We start from the raw sequence: 9,664 nt of genomic DNA, 5'->3' as shown, positions 1-9,664 counted from the left end.
GTCGCCTCTTACGACAAGCATGGGTTACTGAAGACCAATTCTAACCCTACAGTAACAACTGGGTACAATGTGTGAAGCCCATGTCGTCCCCACATCCCCCACCGTGATACTGCTAGAATATTGCTACACACGGGGTAAAACTAAACTCACTCACTCACTGCAGTACCAACGATGCCAGTGGCAATGTTTTGGTTGATTGAGTGGGCGACCAAGTGGAGTAAAGAAAGTAAGGCGCAGCTTGTTGATGAAGATACGTTAATAATATAATTCGTCACCCCGGATGCGTTTGAATCCGTGACTCGCCCCAATTATGGTCAATCGTGGTCAGCAAGTGATAAAAGGTTTTAGAGCGGCTGCTTACATTGTAGGCATACCTCCCGAATCAACAAACAAAAAACATATTCAGACAATCGTATCTCAGTGATAGTAAAACTTTTCGGGAATATAATACTGTAAGTTTCATATCGATCAATATAGTTGAGATTCTTGAGAGGCATTTAGAAGTTGATGAATATATAAGACGAGTATATGGATGACAACTTCTTTATTGTATAACACGACGCTTCTGGGCTACTTCTTGTCCCTTCTTCAGGTGATATCATCCATATATTCGTCTTATAGATCAATATAGTTGTCTTAACGAGGCACACGTGATTCAACATTAAGGTGAGGTGAGGTGAAATTGGGTTTAACGTCGTGCTTGAGAATATTTCGCTCATATGACGACGTGCATGCGTGTGTATGTGTATGTATGGCTGCTTGTACTAGCCCAGACTTAAGCTGTTTTTAGTGCTAGCCCACTAAGATACCTTGTCGCAGTGAAGCATGAATACCCCTCTCAGACACATTAGACTCCGAGCCAACCAGTCCTTGTTGTACCCATTAATGCCGAGCGCCAGGCAGGGATCAACAAGTACCATATTGTAATGTCTCTTGGTACGACGCGGTCGGGGATCCAACCCGCGACCTTCCGCTCTCCCGACATTTTGGCCTTTGGCTTTGCCACTCACTCACTCACTGTCTACCTTAACGTATCAACCCTTGTCATCTTTGTACACAGGTAGGGCATCTGGAATGGAAACGGCAGGTAAGATGTTTCTACCAAACCTTCTGTTCCCTCTGCAGGGAGAGCCGAAGGTGACGTCAATACACCACAGGTTAGAAGATGGTATTTGTTATTACCCTTCCTGATGATCTGCTCAGAATCGGTACACATAGTGAGTGAGTGAATGTAGTTTTACGCCGCTCTTAACAATATTCCAGGAATATCGCGGCGGGGGACACCATAAATGGGCTTCACACATTGTACCCATGTGGGGAATCGAACCCGGATCGAGCGAACAATTTAAGAACAAGGCTACCCGACCGCTCCCAGTAAACAGAGTGGTACATGCATGTTTAAAATAACCTACAGGGCGGTATCAAGGCGAGCCACAACTTTAAAACGCCATTGGACACGCACGTACACACGTACGCACGCGCGCATGCACGATGCTGTATATATGCAATTATCTTGAACACAAGATCAAACCCATTTCACAACACCGCCATTACTGTGAGCCACGAGGTGGGATAACACACGGAGATGCGTATCGAGTCACGTAATGGCTCAAACACGTGGCAGACAGTTTAATGGAAGCTGCTGGTGTCCTTGGTGACGTAGGTGAAAGCGAGGTCACGGTTCCGCCGTTAAAAGGTTTCCCGGAGTGCGCTAATCGATGTACACTAAGCTGGTATGTTGAGACAATGTACTTCAATAAACAAACATGTAGTTTATCAGACACTGTATCATCAGAATACCGCAGAGGAATGGATCTTTTCAAAGCAAAATCTACAAATGAGTGCAAACACATTTTGGGATGTGAGAGATCTTGGGATGTGAACCAAACTCAGTGGACAAGAACAGACTGATGTTCTGCTGATCATGACTCTGTCTGAAAACACGGTGTCAATGAAGCAGACTGAAAGTTGTGGAGAAACAGTGAGTGAGTGAGGTTGGTTTTACGCCGCTTTTAGTAATATTACATCAATATCACGGCAGGGGGACACCAGAAATGGGCTTCACACATTGTACCCATGTGGGGAATCGAACCCGGTTCTTCGGCATGACGAGCGGAGGCTTTAACCACTAGACTACCCCACCGACCCGGTGGAGAAACATCTCAGTTCGCTGTAGTATCGATCGTTTTATACATAATAATTGATAAACGTAATAATTCATTTCAAAGTTTCTGACTTGTACAGTTAGGCTTCAAATTAACAATACTGGACGGAAGAGAGTGAGTGAGGGATTGAGGGAGGGAGGGAGTAAATAGCAAGTTAATACTTAGGGTCACATTAGCAATATTTCAGTGATATCGTCACGACACCAATGTGTATATTAAAGATCAATAACTTTAGAACATAAAACCGTCGTCGATGGACAGTAAAACTACTAGGGTATCAATATACTAGTTAAAACTAGCATGGTATCATAAACAGATGTAATAAAAGAGAACAGTACAATATGAAAACAGGCTGTAGATCACCAGCAACTGAAGGTAGATCACTATACTTGGGACCATGGAGACATACAGTACTTTTTCTACCTGCAGGGACCCCTGGGTGGATTTATATCATACCTTCAGGTGTTCGCAATTTTGGAGCATATCAACCATACGTTAAAATAACAAAAATCCTACGATCAAAACTCTGGCAATGATAAATATACATTGAATGGTGTGATCTTACGTATTCTCTCCGCAATTTTGGAAGGTTCAAGTGAGTGAGTGAGTTGAGTTTCACACCGCTGGCAACAATATTTCAGCCTGTATACATTAATCACCTTGATGTGTGAAGAAAGCGTGAAACGGGGCACCTATCTTTGACGTTTACCTCCAAGTTGAAACCCATGACAACTGCAATGGTTTCTAGAACGTTATTCGAAGGACAATGCTTTATTCATTGCCAATTTTGGAAAGAGAATACAATGAATATACTGAAACCAGAACGTGGTATATGATTGGCTGAATTTGTTTCTATCTCCAAAAACAAGAGAATTGGGCTACTTCCACTCATGGACTACTGTTTCCAGACTGGATTATGGTATACTATTAAAAACGTAGGAGATGTTCCAGTTTGTGGTGATACCATTCACAACATCTTAGGAATTTCGTGCAAGCGTTTTCCATGATATGTACATTGGGGTGGTTGGGGTAAAGTTCGAAATATACAGTGAAACATGTGAAGGTGTTGCTGTACATTTCAGTGACAAAAAAACAGACAAAAAGTTGTGCGGCTATTGTTGTAAACTCAATTAACCGTTTTTTAACACACGGCGTCTGTCACTGCTGGCACGGCTACGTGTAATAGGCATCTTGAAAGCTTGAACAAGAGAGGGCATTGTGGCTGCAGCTCTTCAGTCAGTAATTAGCAGATTACAATCACGACAGACAAATAACGTAGATGACAGACGTTGATATGATCGACCAAGGTTGACAATTGGTGCACAAGACTGTTTCGTCAGAACTTCTGTCATTTCATCGACCAAGGTCGACAACTGGTGGACAAGGCCGTTTCGTCAGAACTACTGTGTTACGTAACCATGGTCAAAGTGCCTCTCAAATTAGAGATAAGCTACAGGTGTTAGAGACTTCACAGACAGAACCTGTATGCCCGACGTCCACGTGTTATCCCACGACTGACGTTCCGCTTAATGTGTATCACGTCTTAAAGTCAATGCAAGGTTTTAGTCCCCAACATATCTACATTGCAATAATGTTAGTATTGCACAGGTTATATGCTCTTGTAGGACCCTGTAGGACACATTCCCATTTGATATAATGTCCTTAGTATTTTCCATCTGGGTAGAGACAGTGAGTGCACTAACTTTGCCATATTGTTCCAAGACGTAAACCTTAATTCAGTCTGGACTGAAAATCTTCTGAGAAATAGAGAAATGTCTGGTTACCCTCCTACAAGACACTCACCTCCGGAGTGTGTTAGTTCTACAGTGTTAAAATCGAATGTGTGTATATGCATAACAAGGATGTATTGTTATTATTGTTTATTTCTGTGAATATTTTTACATGAACATAACTAGATCTACCATTTCTGATATGCATGCAACAGTATGACCATCATGACATTTAGTAAACATTGATATTTTCACACAAATACATTAATCCGACATTTTCGTTAATCCGACATATTTCTCTGCAACCACAAGTGTTGGATTAACGAGAGTTGACTGTATGTGAGTGAACAAGTGAGTGAGTGAGTGAGTTGTTCGTGCGCGCGTCGATGAGTGAGTGAGTAAATCTTAAAGCCAGTCAAAACGAAAACGTTGAGGCGTGTCAAGAAAGTCGCATTGAACGCAGACATTTACCAATCATGATCAGGTGGAACCACAACAATGAGGTGCTGACATTCCTGGATACTAAATCAGGGCAGATATTGGATCCGAACCCGCGGGTTTCTCTGTTTAAAAGAAGTAGGACCGCAATTATTCGTTATACGTGACCTCCACCCACAGAGAAACTCCGATCACAAGCGTTGTCCTTGAGAGAGATTACTCTGACCCATCACGGTGTTCCTCCATCATCTCCTTATGACCTGATCTGCAGTATCTCTCTAAACAACAATTTCCTGCTACTAATTTCACTATAAGTATATCCGTAATCAAAGAATAAACATGTACCTGCGAATCAGCGTGGTGTTTCGTATCAAAGTGATGTGCCATTCAAACATGCCTTCCAAAAACACAGTGGATTCAGTAGGTTGTTCTTGTACATCTCCACTGCCAGAACACGAGAACACGAAGATCGCTTCCAGCATAAGATGTTGTATTCTCACTCAAGTGTTCCTCTTGTTAAGATAGCGAGCCACATAAGAAGTGCCGCTTCCCTTTCAACACTGGAGGAAATCAAATCGTGCATTTTTTCGGTCGGCACTGATTGCCAGGAATCTATTCTACAGAGCTGCAGCATGAGAAATACGCCTGTTTTCAATGGCAAAATTGAGTAGGTGGCAATATGTTATTGGGGCAGACAGAATGACTCGGCAAGTTGGATGTGGGAACGGTGGACCACCGCGATGGTCGTAAACTTCATCCTCATCAACGTTGTTCATCGTTACTGTCGTTGTTTGGTTGAAATTGAACTATATATTATCGTTTTGGCGTGGCATAAAGCCATCGGTTTTAGCTTTACTGATTGTTATAGTAGACGGGAATGACAGAGGAAGTGTTGGAATTAATTCTGTTATCTACATTTAACAACAATAACACTAAACTTACAGGAAAACGAAAGTACACACATGTTTGACTCTGGCTACTAATGAAACAAACAAGATGGTGATGTATTGGACACTGGTTTTATAGTTACGCATCTTAGGTTTGCAGAACCTTTCGATAACGTTTGTAATCTTTTGAGAGAGGGAGTAAGTTGTGTATAATGCACTGTACATAAGTACAGTTGCCACACGGCGACTCAGCCGTTATGTGGGAAGGAAACCCGAACACAATGTAACACAAACTTATACAACTCTGGTGAAACCCATGAACGCTTAATCGGGGCGTATTGGGTCTCGAATCCACAATCGCGGGCTTATTGAAGCCCAAGGAAATCGAACCCACGACCACAGGTTCAAAGCTAGTCACAAGGACTCGAACCCACGATCACGGGTTTAATGCGAGTCACAAGGAATCGAACCCACGATCACAGGTTTATGCGTTTTACGGCGCCTTAATCGACCCTCTTTATACTGGTGTTGGTATAAACATGCAGCAGATGTATAAGTATTACATCATGTGATGAATGCTGGAATTCAAACAGTTGTTTAGGTATTGGCAATTATAACGATAAATATGTTTTCGGCATTAGCATTCGCGTCGGCAAGAAACACGTATCGGCGTCTTTGACTTCGTGGGGATTCTGCCTAAGGACAGATTCCCATTACCCGTTACCGTTTCTAAGATGCGACTAAAGTGTTGATCAGTTGGTTAAGTATGTTATATTGTTGATTGTATGTCATCAGCGTTGATGATACTACCAGTTTCTGGTGCATCTGTTCTAAACTGTGCCATCCTGTAAAATAAACCATTCAGCTTTTTTACCCAACCACGTCTGGGAATATATCAGATAAAAGTCCGGAACAGATTCTTTACAGCGTGTTATTGCACATGCATTGAAACGTCTAAACATACCGGCTGGGCTGTTGTCCTTCACACTTGATTACTATTACGTAGCGCCCAAGAAACACTTAGGGTCTGATGCAAAGACTGCTCTGCGCAAAGACTGCTCTGCAATTCAGCAATACGGTGAAAATTACAATAATGATAACCAGGTTTGTCGGCCGTAAAATAATATTAGAAAAAATATAAATACTATCAAGAAACACAGCGTTGTAAGCAATTACAGATGCCAGCACCCAAAGATTCAGTCTGACTGTCTGCAGTCATATCTGAGTGTTCAGATGGCTGTTGTATTACCATGAAGGGGTATGGAAAAGTCATTACCGACCGAGGCTGTGTTTGCGATAGACCAACATTGCTATACCTACAAACAGTATATTGGTACGATGTAGTCTTCAACTTGGGGCTGATCCAAACCTAGTTTTATGTGGGAATAATGGCTGTGATGGCAGGTGTTGGGCATGAACCACACATCTACACTATTTGTGTTAACCCTTACGCACGGAGTCTAAACCGGAAGTACATATTGAGATTCGGTGAATGCAAACATGGCACTTTTATTTCGGAAGAATTACACGTTAACCTGCATCCGTCAGTGAGTGAGAGAAGCGTGGTGGGGAAGTCAATATCCCAATATCCTGTGGGAGAGAAACCCATGACAATGCTAATGTAAATCTGGTCATGGGGAATTTTCCCCATTACATAAGTACCTTCAATACCGAATAAAATGAGTATGATGATAATGATAACTCTAATAGTGGTCTCACTTCTGTCCCTTCTAACACGATACGACCCGTGAAGGTCCGGGTTAGAATATTGATCTTCAGTAACCCATGCTTGTCGTAAGAGGCGACTAACGGGATCGGGTGGTCAGGCTCGCTGACTTGGTTGACACATGTCATCGGTTCCCAATTGCGCAGATCGATGCTCATGCTGTTGGTCACTGGATTGTCTGGTCCAGATTCGATTATTTACAGACCGCTGCCATATAGCTTGAATATTGCCGAGTGCGGCGTAAACTAAACTCACTCACTCTAACATGATACTTTTGAAGCATGCTGAAACACGACACCAGAAACAATAGCCTTTCATTAAAGTAGCTTTTTCAGACCACTTTTGCATTGTAAACCAAAATGTTGCTGAGCTCTTTAATCTGATTGGTTGAAAAACATAATCGAATGGTATTCGATTCCCTGAAACGGCCGGCTGATGACACTTCACTGCTGTACCCGTCCTGGATGTCTGCAGACAGAAAAACGCGTGTGGACCTTTTGACTTACTAATGTGTTTACAATGCGGATAAACATCATGTGTTGGCAAATTTGCGGGTGTTATTGAGTATTTGAAGCATGGGACTATTTCATTTGAAACCGTCGTCGGTTGCAAATGAATTCCCGTGCTCCAAATACTCAATAACACCCGAAAGTTTACGAACACATGATGTTTATCTCCTAAATCAAACATGCTTTCTTTTCTAAAAAGAGTCATTTGATGCTCAGATGTTGGTTCACAAGTTTACAACATTCAAGGTAAGGTCATTTAAGGTAAAACATAGTGTGGTGGTTCCCCCATTTAGCCCATAAGAAACAAAAAGTGTTCGAGGCTTTAGGAACGTTGGATTGTACCGTACGTTTCTGTATGTGTTCGGGTGAAAACCTTAGGTGCCTTTGCATGTGTGTCAGGACTTGCTTGTATCATCATTGTTTGATTGTGGTTCATAAACACATGTTTATAACATGTGTTGCACAAGCAGGTTGTCAAAAGGCTGCAGCTAGTACTACAGGGACCACGAAGACACAATGCCATTTAGAAAGCCAATGCCGGAAACCGCGGTGGCTGAGTGGGTTGAGGGCTGGCTTTGAGTGCTGCAACTAGTTCGACTCTGACAGTGTGGGTTCGGATCAGGGGCTCAACTCCACAAAATTACAAGAATCTGTAGAAAGTGTCATCCCAAATATACAATTTGTTACAGGGGACCGAATATCCGTTTGTACCAGATACACAAGGAGATTTCCATGTCATTACTGGCACACACTCCAATTCCCAAATTCGCCAAACGGTGCTCCTTGTGCCAACAATACCACGGTGCAGGTCATCAAATGTGGCATTTTACCTATGTGAAGAATCCAACTCCGGCAATCGGTGTGATGAGGGAACACTTTAACTACTAGACTTCCCAACCGTGCTGTTGCACACAGAACTCCAATTAGCGTGATCTACGCTTGTAGTGGTTTTAAAATTGCTGTCAGATCAATCTCGACCACCCGTTGTCAGGGTCACGGGCGAGTTCCCAAACCAGCATGACAACTGCTTAACCAGGGTAATGTATGGCATCTTCCACTTTGAGAGGTTCGTGGATATATATCAGGTTTATCAAGAACGTGGACGACATAAACTACGGTCACACCACCGTTATCATCCCAAAACACCAACATCGGTCACAGTTATTACTAAGGTGCCAGCCTACACTATTTTGGCCAGGTCATGTGCGTTTCATCGTCAGCACCTTCTCGGGCTTGTATACACAACACAGGCTCGTCCATCACCAGAACGTGGTGTAAATAAGCCCGTGAAGTGTTGGCTATGGTAATCTCAAGCCTGATAAATTGTGAAGGGAAGCTGGCATTCACACTTCAGTCTTTGATTTCCTCTTTGATGAGGACTTGTAAATCAGTTAATTTAGTCAATCAATCAAACAATTCAGCCAGTTGCCCAAAACTATCAATTAGAAGCGTTGAGATTTGCAGGACGGCCGTTTTTGTCACCACTCGCATCCTTCCGTAATCTACATTCGGTTTATTTCGGAAGGACACGACATGGTCACGAAACGTTGACGGTCGAACAAGAATAAATCGCCCTAGGAGTCTCCCGTAATGACACAAGATGGTCGCGAATGTGACCGGTACGTGGAAGAACAAGGCAAATGATAGTCTGTCTCACAGTCCCTGAACCACATTATTTTCCCTAATGCCAAGACCCTGCAATACTAAAACCCTAAATGAAGCAGTCTAGATTTCCCTAGGTTCAGGACCTCCCAAACCACCGGCCCTCCTCTTCAATTTAAATGGGTTTATTTGTTATGATCAAAATTATATATATTCAGGGACTAAGCGTTGGTCTAGGCAAATGACAATGGGCACACTTCGCCCCTTTCTGTAACCGTAGCAATAATGTCCGATCGCGTTCAGAGTAATCAAGTGCATTGCATTCGGCCTATCCTGCGGGAGACAGTCACACATGACCGAATGCGCCTCTGCATGTTACGGTAAAATCTCCATCAGACTTGTCTCTCTTAGGATACATAGTCGTTGTATGTCATAAAAGAGGAATGTACATTGTATTACATGTATACCTATCTATCGCCAGGCCTGAGAATTGGTTCTGTTACGAATCCCTCACGTATTCGCTGAATCGAACCGTATCCATAAATGAATTCAATTCGTTATTCGCGATCACTAAAATCTATATACTAAATGGAATATATCCACGCCA

This window comes from Haliotis rubra, unplaced genomic scaffold, assembly GCF_003918875.1.
Source record: "Haliotis rubra isolate DU_JTF1 unplaced genomic scaffold, ASM391887v1 Scf1111, whole genome shotgun sequence".
Classification (NCBI taxonomy): Eukaryota; Metazoa; Mollusca; class Gastropoda; order Lepetellida; family Haliotidae; genus Haliotis; species Haliotis rubra.
This window is presented reverse-complemented; position numbering follows the sequence as displayed.